Source organism: Schistocerca serialis, chromosome 7 (assembly GCF_023864345.2).
Source record: "Schistocerca serialis cubense isolate TAMUIC-IGC-003099 chromosome 7, iqSchSeri2.2, whole genome shotgun sequence".
In the NCBI taxonomy this organism is placed as follows: domain Eukaryota; kingdom Metazoa; phylum Arthropoda; class Insecta; order Orthoptera; family Acrididae; genus Schistocerca; species Schistocerca serialis.
In genome coordinates, this window is record NC_064644.1 from 240,016,396 (window position 1) to 240,028,509 (window position 12,114).

Here is a 12,114-nt window from a genome sequence, read left to right on the forward strand (position 1 = left end):
ACAGGTTTAAAGCCTCTCGAAAAATTGTCTACAAGCAAGGTTCAACTGGTCGTTCAGTATATTACCGTCTTTGAGCTCTAGATGTTTAAAAATTTGTAACTCTTCCCACAGATCTAGTCTACGCCCTTTGACTTGCCTGTGTAGGATAACCGTGTCTTCTAACTGTTTAGGCGTATGGCCGGCTATCAAGAGGAGTTCAGCAGATCCAACCGCGGAATTGCAAAATGAAATCCGGCGTACTTTAGCTAGTTCTGTCAGCCTGTTCAATAACTTCCAAAAGAAAGGGCTTATATAAGGGCTGTGAACACCGGCCTATCTACACCATTTGCTACTGGTGCTTGGTAAGTTCATTTGCTTCTTTTATACTGAATACTCGGCTTCGCGTGTTCTTCGTGGTTATCCGTTCTGCAAAGTCACTTTTTTATCGTTTGAGCATTTTATTTTCAATTCGACGACTGCGCTCTCGCTTCAACCACTTTCTCATGTCATCTCGTAGAATCGGGTGTACTGCTGGTGGTCCGCGTCTTCCCAACACAGACGCCGACCACCGGCAGTACACCCGATTCTACGAGATGACAGCAAATCGCCGGGAGAGTCCTAAAAATTACACTTCCTCATGGTTTTAATATTGTTTTTTTAATTCTAATTAATGTGGCCTCCATTGCCTCTTTAAAGAATGTTTGCAACCTCTAACCATTAGCTTATTCCTCCAATTAATGTGCCCGCAGCTCGTCGTCTAGTGGATAGCTTTGCTGCCACTGGATCGCGGGGTTCCGGGATCAGTTCCCGCCTGGGTTGAGAATTTTCTCTGCCCGAAGATAGGTTGTTTGTAGTGTCCTCATAATTTCATTACCATCATCATTCGCGGCACTGACTAGATCGGACTACGTAAAAAATAGGAGTGTGAAGGAAATTGGGACTTCTTTTGGGCGCTGATGACCGAGGAGTTGAGAGGCCCACAAACCAAACATCACCACTTAATGGTTTCAATAGGTTCGCGAATCGAAACCTTAATATATTAATTGATTTGCCAAATGCTGCACTTACTCAGACGATGCGCTATGAGTGAGGAACGTGTTATTAGTAAATACTGCAACAGGGAATGTCTTTTTATTTTGAATATTCTTGGTAATTTCTTCGAACTCACAAAACCCATGCCAACAATGATACTCCAGGAAGACAACGAAACCAACAGAAAACCACCTACGCACCATATTTTACCATTAACGTTTGTAAATAATACAAAAGTGGCAGAAATGTGTTGCTGCCATAGTTTAAACTGCTAAATTGCACAATAGAAACGATGGAAGGTACGTATTGGACCTCGGCAACGATAATTTTTCACTCACTTGACTGTGCTTGGTTGAAGCGGATCAGGGAGTAAGTATTGGGTACACAACAACACACAGCGGCACACCTGACTAGCCGTATGGAGTCGCTCAACCAAAGATGCAAGCATTAAGCGTGGCGTCTATCGAGAGTGATACATCGATTGCAGAAAGCCGTAATCGTTTTAGACGAAGGTAATGACATTTTATACGAGAGTATATCCTGATAAACGTACAATGATGCGGCAAAGAAACTGGCTCAGGCAGGCCTATTCAAATAGAGAGATATGTAAGCAGGTAGAATACGGCGCTGTGGTCGGTAACGCTATATAAGACAAGAAGTGTCTGGCGCAGTTAAGACAAGAAGTGTCTGGCGCAGTTGTTAGGTCGGTTACTGCTACTACAATGGCAGGGTGTCAAGATCTATGTGAGTTTGGACGTGGTGTTACATTTGGCGCACGAGCGATGGGACACAGCATCTCCGAGGTAGCGATGAAGTGGGGATTTTCACGTACGGCCATTTCACGCCTGTACCGTGAACGTCAGGAAACCGATAAAGCATCAAACCCCTAACATCGCTGCGGCCGGAGAAAGATCTTGCAAGAACGGGACCACCGATGACAGAAGAAAACTGTTCAACGTGACTGACGTGCCACCCTTCCGCAAACTGCTGCAGATATCAGTGCTGGTCCATTAATAAGTGTCAGCGTGAGAACCATTCAACGAAATATCATCCATATGAGGTTTCGGAGCCGATGGCCCACTCGAGTACCCTTGATGACTACAGGACATAAGCTTTACGCTTCGCCTGGGCCCGTCAACACCGAAATTGCACTGTTGACGACTGGAAACATGTTACCTCCTCGAACGAGTCTCATTTCAAATTATATAGCGCGGATGGACTTGTACGGGTACGGAGACATCGTCATGCTTCTATGGACCCTGCATGTAATCAGGGGACTGTTCAAGATGGCAGCTTTGTAATTATGTGGGGCGTGTGCAGTTGATGTGACACCCTGATATGTCTAGATACGACTCTGACAGATGACACGTACGTAAGCATTCTGCCTGATCACCTGCATCCATTCGTGTCCATTGTGATTCCGACGGACTTGGGAAATTCCAGGAGGACAGTGCGACACGCCTCACGTCCTGAACCGCTATGTAGTGGGTCCACGAACACTCTTCCGCGTTTATACTCTTCCACTGACTACCGAACGCTCCAGGTATGAACATTACTGAGCACATCTGGGATGCATTACAACGTGCTGTTTAGAAGAGACCTTCACACCCACGTACTGTTACGAATTTATGGACAGCCCTGCAGGATTCATGGTGTCAGTTCCCTCCAGCACTACTTCAGATATTAGTCGAGTCCACGCCACGTCGTGTTGCGGCACTTCCAAGGGGTCGCGTGGTCCCTACACGTTATTAAGCAGGTGTACCAATTTCTTGGGCTCTTCATTGTTTGTACATGTATATACAGACTAAGCTTAAAAGAAAAATGTAAATTAATTAATACACTAAACACACCATGAATACGCAAAAGATACTTTTAGAGGAAATAATTACTCACTTGACAGTCAGTTGTAAAAAACACCATACAGTTATTAAAAGTTATTAATAATTTTCCAAAGATTGCATGCAAATAACCGAAAATTTTGTTAAGTGTAAAGAAAACCATACAGGAACGTAAATTATCGGCCAGGCGACTCCTCAAACTGGTGTAACGAATCTATGAGTCCGGAAAAGCTGTATCAGACATTCAGAGAGCCATCATCAAGATTATCGTGGAGCATTCCAGAATACTCTCGAATGTTGTGGAAAGTTCTGCAACATTATGGACTATCCGAAGCCTTTTTGTATGTTCTAGAGTTCGCGACTGGTCGGGGTATACAAAGCAAGACCCATCGTGAGTTCGAACGTCAGTTTCTTATCAGTGACGAAGGGAGAAACGGAGAAAGTAGTGCACTGAATGAATAAAACCAAACAATGAAGTGTCAGCAGCCAAAGTGATACAGTGACTGAATGTAAATCGAAAATAAAGTGTGAAAAGTGTGTAAAGTGTACGTAGTGTATTTGTTGAAAAAAGTTGATTTGATTTATAATTTAGACAATGCCCCAACGTAAAAGAGGAAGCGATTTTGCCACTTCTGAAGCAAAACGGCAAAAACCAAAGAACAGCGCGAAAACGAAACAGACGAAGAGAACGAAGCACAAAGAACACGAAGCACGAAGAGCAAGAAGTTCCCAACGAACAACAATGAGCACCGTGAGAAGCAGAAAATCCGAAGAACAACGAAATGAACGGATTGAAGATTTAAGAACTGCGACGGAGTCTTATAATAACAGACTGCCAACTCAAGATAGCAATGAAAATATCACCCTACGAGAAGCGCGGACGACGAAAAGGAAACCGTAAATAGTTAGCATATGTTTTCAATATAATTTTTTACCTCATATTAATTAATGTTTATTCTTTTATTCCAGCGACAGTACAATCTCATATCAAATCCCTGAGCGAAGTCAGATACCCCCACCTAGTAAAATACAATAGTCTGTTGTGTTCCAACTACATCACAGATGGTTGTTGCTTATGCAACAAAAGCAGTAGTAGGCTTTGTTTCTTGCAATTAGTAATGTTTCGTGAAATTTCTGTCAAAATACATCCTCTCTCCCCCGGTACCGTACACCAGACAGGTTCAACAATGGAAAGAGTGATGATGATTAATCTCATTGTTTTAGTATTGGAGCACCAACGATTTCAGACGGTCAGACACCTCAATCCTCTTTTCTCTTTTGGGAATGCGTTGGCACCTCCCTTTCTTTGTTGCTACTGCTGCGATTTTTGTGTTTGCTCCGCGCGTACCAGACGGCTCATCAATTCTGCCTGGTCCTCCTGCTCTGGTTTACTCGCACCCACGCTTATTCCGAAAGTACAAAATGTTTAATGACTGGATTAATAAGGTATGGAGGAAAGTTTGTAGTTTTAATGATTTTTGTGTTCTACATAACCGCCACGGACTTGAGCGCAACCCACAGGACATTCATACATCCAAGTGATACCGTCAGATAAGTCCTTTCGGATGTTATTCAACTCCCGCATCACACTGGCACCTTCTTCTATCCTGGTGAATCTTCAGAAGTCCATTCTGTACTTTTTCGTTTTGCTGTTCGGTCGTATTGATAACACGGAGTCTTGTATCCATGACGATTTTTTCCAGAAAGTAAGTGTACGTATTTTTCATTTTAAAGGTTTGTTTATTCGTTAAATGAGATAAATATTCGTATTACAGGTATGATTTGTGGTCTCTCAAATACAGTTTCAGTTTTAATCTTAACGTAACTTTTCATGGCTTATGATGGCTTTCCTTCTAGTGATTTTGGCAAAGCCTCCGAGGAATAATGCCTCAAAGAATTAAAATATTATCTTGTAACTTCAGCCGCCGGACAAGGGAACATCAGACTTCAGTATTTAAAAGATACAGGTTGCTGGTCTGAAACGACACATATTATAATGTGATACCACTAATAAAATGTTAGTTAATGGCCTTCATCCTTTTTCAATTGCTTTGCGCTGATTGCTGCGAAATATTACTAGACAAATAGAGAATGCTTGTGACGCAAGCTATTAGGTTCTAAATACTGTCTTTTTAAATAAAACGCCGATTTTTTCGATGACTTACTTACCAACTAAATAACCTTACAGCGTCTGGTAGATCGCGTTCCACCCAAAACTTTAACAATCAGAGCAGAAGAATAATATGAAACTTCCTGGGAGATTAAAGCTGTGTGCCGGACCGAGACTAGAAGTAGGGACCCGAGTTTGAGTCTCGGTCCGGCATACATCTAGAAGCATCCCACAGGCTATGGCTAAGCCATGTCGCCGCAATGTCCTTTCTTCCAGGAGTGCTATTTCTGCAAGGTCGCAGGAGAGCTTCTGTGAAGTTTGGAAGGTAGGAGACGAGGTACTGGTGGAATTAAAGCTGCGAGGACGGGGCGTGAGTCGTACTTGGGTAGCTCAGTTGGATGTGCCGGCGCGGTAGCTCAGTGTGTTCGGTCAGAGAGCTGGTTGGCCTCTGTAATAAAAAAAAATGAGTGGAACGATCAACAAACGAACTTTAACGGATGTCATGCGACATGCACAAAATTTTTAATTAATGCAGATCTTCTTTTTCTGCTGTGTTCTTTCGAGCTCGAGGGTAATGTCATGCCTTCTTTTGTTACAGATTGAATGCATTCCTTCCTTTCATCGATTTTGTACTGGGAAAGCCGAGGAGTCGGTTTTCGAAAGCAGGGCGCCTTTAAGTTCTCAATATGTTCCCTTGTACCTAGTGCCCTCGTAAAAACAGAAATCATAAACTCGGTAGTGGTGGCTGCAGGCGTTTACAGGAGCTACTTCCCTCTTCCTCTCCCATTATCGGAGAAATACCTATTGTAAATGAGCTTTAGAGATAGAGAACAAACCGCTCTGGACAGTAGCAAAGACGCATCAAGTAACAGATGAATTTTTCCTAAATGTAAAATTACTTTTCAAATTCTCGCTATATTACCAGTATCCACTTGTAGTGTGAAGCGCTGCTTCTCTTCGCATTAACTAATAACATCATACCTTCGAATGGCAATAACTGAAGACAGGTTAAACGGTATGGCTGCCACATTATTCACCCAGATATATCTAACAAGCTACAACCGGTCGAAGTCATTGAAGAATTAGGAAAGAAAGGTATCCAAGGAGACTCGCTATGCTCTAAATGATCAAAATAATAATTCTGAGTGTTTTTGCAGTGTTTTAGTGTTTATCCTGATAAAGCCCACCCTCCGTTAGGCCAAGCCCGTTCCAAGCTATAATCCTGGATCGGCCATTGGCTCTACGTGATGCAGTCATCAATAAGTAACTTAAGTTGAATACGCTGTACCTGAAATAATATGTACACTCTCTTCCTCCCTAAATCCAGGCCAACATCACGACACGTCACTGTTGTGCTCCTGGGGGTTGCTAATAATTTCTGCCCGGTGCCCTTATTTGAGTGCAACAGGGCTTCCAACAGTCCAGGCACATGTAGGTCTGGTTTATGTAGTGCGTTAAAAATGTATGTACGTAGCGCAGTTCCGAATATAAACATGAGTTTTATATGAAAGCACCGGCGAATGTCACGTTCTGGAGGTCATGTCAGAGGATAGCCGCCGTGTTTGCTGGCGGCCGCCGTACAGTGGCGGCGCGGCGTCGCGGACATAGGATGGCCTTGAGGGATGGGGGGAGAGGGGATAGGTCACAGGGGACAACCCAGCTGACTGTCGCCGTCCCGCGGGCGACATCGCTCCTGCGTTTTAGTGCCGCCGCCAGCCGCCAGACCGTGACACCTGCCTGTATCTACTTGCTACATGGCTACACGACTCGCTGCTCATAGAGCAGCGGCCGTTACGGCACGAGCAACACAGAACACCAAATTATAAAAAAGGAAATTCCCGTATTACGATCAGGAAACGGAGAACGACAGTAGCGCTCCTGAGGGCAAAGAAATGAAATTCGAACACAGGAAATGTCACATGAGAATCGAATTCTAGCTTTGTCAAACACGAGTATTAGATGTTGACTTTCTTCATTTATGATTCACGGGAGGGCCTGGTAGTCTGGTGAAAAGGTGTGTATTTACAAATGTTTTGGTTACCTTGCAGACTAATGTATTCGAGAAATCTCAATCAAAAAATAAGATTTACTTCTCGTAACTAAGGATGCCACTGATGCAAAATTTTGTAAATCATATCGTATTTGCCTTTAACCATTCAGATTATTTATTTTTGAAAGTCAATATTCCTGTTTCAACCTTGTAGCCATCAGCAAGTGGATATAACAGCGCATTAGCACATGAAAAAACCTGTAAGTTATCTGACGTGAGATGGCACGTAAGCTGGTTTCATGGCATTTTTTTCCCTATTATGTCTTTCTCGTTGTATTGCACTCAATGAATTGCACTGTAAATATATTGCGTTTGTTCTGCTTAATTATCACCCATTTCCAAAATATCGGGTGGGACAAATGGTTCAAATGGCTCTGAGCACTATGAGCTTAACTTCTGAGGTCATCAGTCCCCTAGAACTTAGAACTACTTAAACCTAACTAACCTAAGGACATCACACACATCCATGCCCGTGGCAGGATTCGAACCTGCGACCGCAGCGGTCACGCGGTTCCACATTGTAGCGTCTAGAACCGCTCAGGTAGGACAGATGATTCGATATTTGTTCCGTATAAAACAGAAGCTGGTTTCGGCGCATGGTATTCTGTGAATTCATGTGTACTCGTTACCGATTACGAATCTGTCTATATGCCGCTCGAGTTAAATACATTCTAAGTATATTGTTCATAGTCTACGTGATTTTGTTTTCCACATTTGTTTGCCGTAATTCATCGTATTTAATGGAAATCTCCGAAATTTTCCTTAGAAAGAAGGATTCTATTACGCTGATTTCTGCTTAAGTTTACTATTTATAGTGACTCTGAATAAAGTGTTCACACATTTGCGTAACCACTGTTTAATCGTTAGCTTTCGGAAGGAAGACTGCTCTAGTCACTAAGAGTACAAAGTATACTCATCTACATCTAAATTCATACTCCGCAAATCTGTGTGACATGTTGCAGAACTCGGTAGCATTCAAAGCCGAATTACATACTCATTCCGTGACAAGGTGCAAAAAAGTTAAATACCAATTCTGTCAAAAGATGCTGACAGGGAGTCTTCCATTAAATCATTAATACGAGGAAGCACAGAAAGCGTATGCAAACGAAAATAAAGTCTAATTAAAGCAATATACTTACAATTACTATAAATCAAGAGGTGTAGACATGAACCACAGAACACCAAGTGACTAAAACCACTTCTCACTTGTATCCAATAAAAGCATGCAATGCCCACACTAAGTCTTAAGCAGGAATAGACTGCTATGAAACCAGCTTCTGTTTTGAACGAAAACAAGACAAACAGACCTGTTGTTAACCAGGATCACGTTACTGATATTCCCTGTACGAGTTTATTTCCAGCACGAACAATTCTCACGTTTAATTTCACATCACCCGGTAGTGAACAGCTAATGGAAGCATCTCATTTCGTCTGTTTATAAATATACCATGGAATGCAAAACTGTTTATGATATAAATTTTGAAAGTTACCTGTAAAATTCTTATTTATTACGTTTCCACGACGTTTCTCGAGGGTTTTCATTCCTATCCTCTGGAGGAGACAGTAGTTTACGAGCTATAAGAAATAAACTCATCAAACTTCCTGTTTGCTTAGAATAATGGCTTACTACATATCCTTAGTTATACACGTATTTGAACATCATAAAGAGTGAAAGAGGGTCCGCCGTCTCGAAAGAACACAATGACAACCAAGAATAGTGAGATGATGACAGTGAGAAGAGATAGCAGCAGTAGGAAGGAAGGAATGAATGAAATATTAGTAGTAAGCGAGACGAACAAGGCGACACTGTTCGATCCGAATACGTGTTTTACCATGGTAGTGGCATCTTCAGTGTTTTTTTCTTTTTTTATGAAATATGTAAGATATAAGATTTTTGTGTGTTAGTAATAATTTGAAATTAGATTTTTTTTATTATTTAGATCACTCTGTACTTTACCATTTCGTACATTATATGCTCCCTGTGGCTGCTAAATGAAATCAGTCACAAGTCTGTATCAACAGGTCATGTCATTTCTAACACAGGGATGTTAGTGAAATGTACTGAGTTTCTGTTTGAAACAATTATAACCTCTATACTATGTATTACTTACAACCTCTAAACGTTGTATTAATTACAAACAATAAACTTTGTAATACAGTAAAATTGTGGCAAATGCCCCTTTTTTTACGCTTATCATTGTTATAACTGGCCGGTCTTTTCATATTTGTTGTTGAATGTATTGTTGACATCTTCAAGGTTAACATGACCTGAAGGCGTCAGGAAATTTAACTGGTTCCCACAGGTCATTTTAAACATAAAAGTGATGACCACAACAATATAGTCAGCAGTCAAACAACAAAGCACAGAACAGGACAGGACAACTATAACCCCTCAACCTTTGCATCCATAACAGTAAAAAATACCCTCATTAAACGACTGAAGGAAAGAGGGAGAACGTTTCTTGGACTGCAGATAGATCTGAGTCAAATTTGGAGAACGCAAGCTTTAGAACTATCGAAAGTCTTCTTTTATTTACAGCAGTCACTATGCGAAATTTAAATGTGAAACTCGTTTTGACTTAAGAGCTAAATATTGTATTTTTTAAAATATGTTTTTAACTTGGAAATTTTCAACTGATGGAACTAGTACTTTGAGAAAATAATAGTTACATAAATTCTGTGGAGTGCTATTTCTGGCATATCTGTTTGTATTTCTCATCCGAATGAGCACTGGAAGTCAGGCAAAATTTGATTGCTGAAGAAGGAATCTTTCCTGAGTAAAATGAGATGGTGCATGTTACGCTGAAGAAACCGATTGTATCTGTAATCCGACGGACCATATTTCACTCCAGATTATCATGTGCCCTCACAACTTTCCGACCTTGCCCTCAAAGGTTCGTAAATGCTTACCTTCGTTCAGTTAATTGTGACGATAGACAATTCTGTGGCCTTCATCGCCTTCTGCAAGCACATGCCGTTGTTACTATGGGTTCTTCATTTAGTTCAGCGTGTTCAGTGTCTGATCATCAAAAAAATTCAGTCTGTCTGTCATGGGGCTGGTGGAAAAACTCATTTCGAACTCTTGTTTCTCAGATTGCGACATGGTCGCGAATTGAGCGGTGACCCGAATTCAATATAAATTTCCTTACCTTCACGTCTATGGTCACAAACTTTTTGTCATCAGACTGCGAGTTTCGGTCTACAATGAGCATCTTCATATCTATTTTATAATATATTAGGAAATGACTTCTGTAAAACAGATCAGGCCAGAAAAGAAATTTATGGAACTCTTTTTACGGGACTATTTCCCAGAACGGGCCGCAACATATGTTCACTCACCATATTCATGTTACAGACACGCTCCCGATGTGTATAATTAATTAATCTTAAATTTTTGAACAATCGTCACTTGCATTACTATAAAAATATATTTGCATGCCATTGGAAAACAAGGAAATGCTTCGGAGGCAATCTGGGTGGCATGGGCAATGACCCGGACACCGGGACGGCCAGATAACCCACTACTCTCTTCGGGGAAGGGATGATGGTGTGTGGCGGTCACACAATGGTCAAGTGCCGCCACAGCCGCTGTGTCCTACACCGACCGCTTGCGAAAACATTACTCAGGAAGTACCCTAGCGGAATGATCTGTTGTCTGCCGAACTTAGAAACGACTTTTGGGATGGATACCAGAGATCAGTACCGGGTGGGTGGATAGAAGCCCCTGTCTTCGAAAACTGCATGACACCGCAGAATCTGCAGCTTGTAGTGGTTACCATGAAACATTTTCCAGGGAGATTGCGAGCACGGCAGTACTAAAGGGAAGTCACATTATTGGCTGAAGAAAGAGAGAGAAAGAAAAAGCGACGAGTTTTTCCGAGCGAACTGTTAGGAAGAATTTCACTGGTTACCCGAGTCAAACAGGGACGAGGACCTTTGCTTTCAGAGACGCTCCTTTTGAGGTTGTAGGTCGCGAGAATCAGAATGCAGCCAATCTCTTAACGTGAACCGCAGTGAAGCAAAGGTTCCTTGACCGACGCCGTCTCGTAGTTGAAAGAGAATTCATCTGATTCCTTGGGCCTTCTAATCGCCTAGTAGAACTTCTCAGCAGCTCTTCAAATTATGACACCAATTTAGAGGGATGGGCAATGGTGCTATTGCAGGTTGAGGTCGCAAAATTTCTGCCATCAACAGCAACAATATGGTGAGATCGAGTCGCTTCTTTGTGAGACGTATGGACAGTTCATACCGGATTACCACTTTAATACCTTGGAGCTCCACGTATCTTGTAAATCGTAATACATTTGCTTCCAAACTCCGCAACAGGTGCAAGGTAGTATCTTCCGTATTTCTACGTATTGCCTGCAGCAGTTCCATTATTTACTAAATCACTTAATTATTATCACTCAGCTCTTATGGAATTTCTTATCTGCTTTTGCCTGATCCCCATGTCAGATTAACAGGTTTGCGTTTGCATGGGCTGCCTTATCAGTATGCTGCCACAGGACTGCATTATATTAAGTTATTGTGAATTCAACACCTTTGTGATAATTATTGACAGTTAAACATTTTTGTCTTAGTCGTGAATAAATAAATCACAAATTATTTCCCTATCTAATATAATTCACACTGTGAGCATAAATATGGTGCTCTGTACCCGACTCAAATAGACTAAATTGACTGAAGTGCCTTTTCTTACATGTAGAATTATTTAGATGTGATACGCAGTATTCGCTCGTGTTCAATAATTTGAAACGTCCCCTTTGAACAATTATACAAGACTGTGCTTAACCTGACACACAATATTTTTAGCGCAACGCAATCTGACTTTCAAAATCCCTACAAAAGAATGGCCCTGAGTAACATTAAACTATACCTTTCAGAAATCACTTCCCTCACAAAAATCTTCATTACTCGAACTACTGCAGTACAGCGAGCGCCACTACTGCCAGCAAAATAAAAGATTCAAACTATGGAAGGCACTAATTACTGATAGGGAAAGTTAGCAAATGAAAGATATTAATAGAGAACAAACAATGTATTTACCTTGATAGTCATAATATATATATATATAGCAGTTCATGACAAATTACAAAACTCCGCCA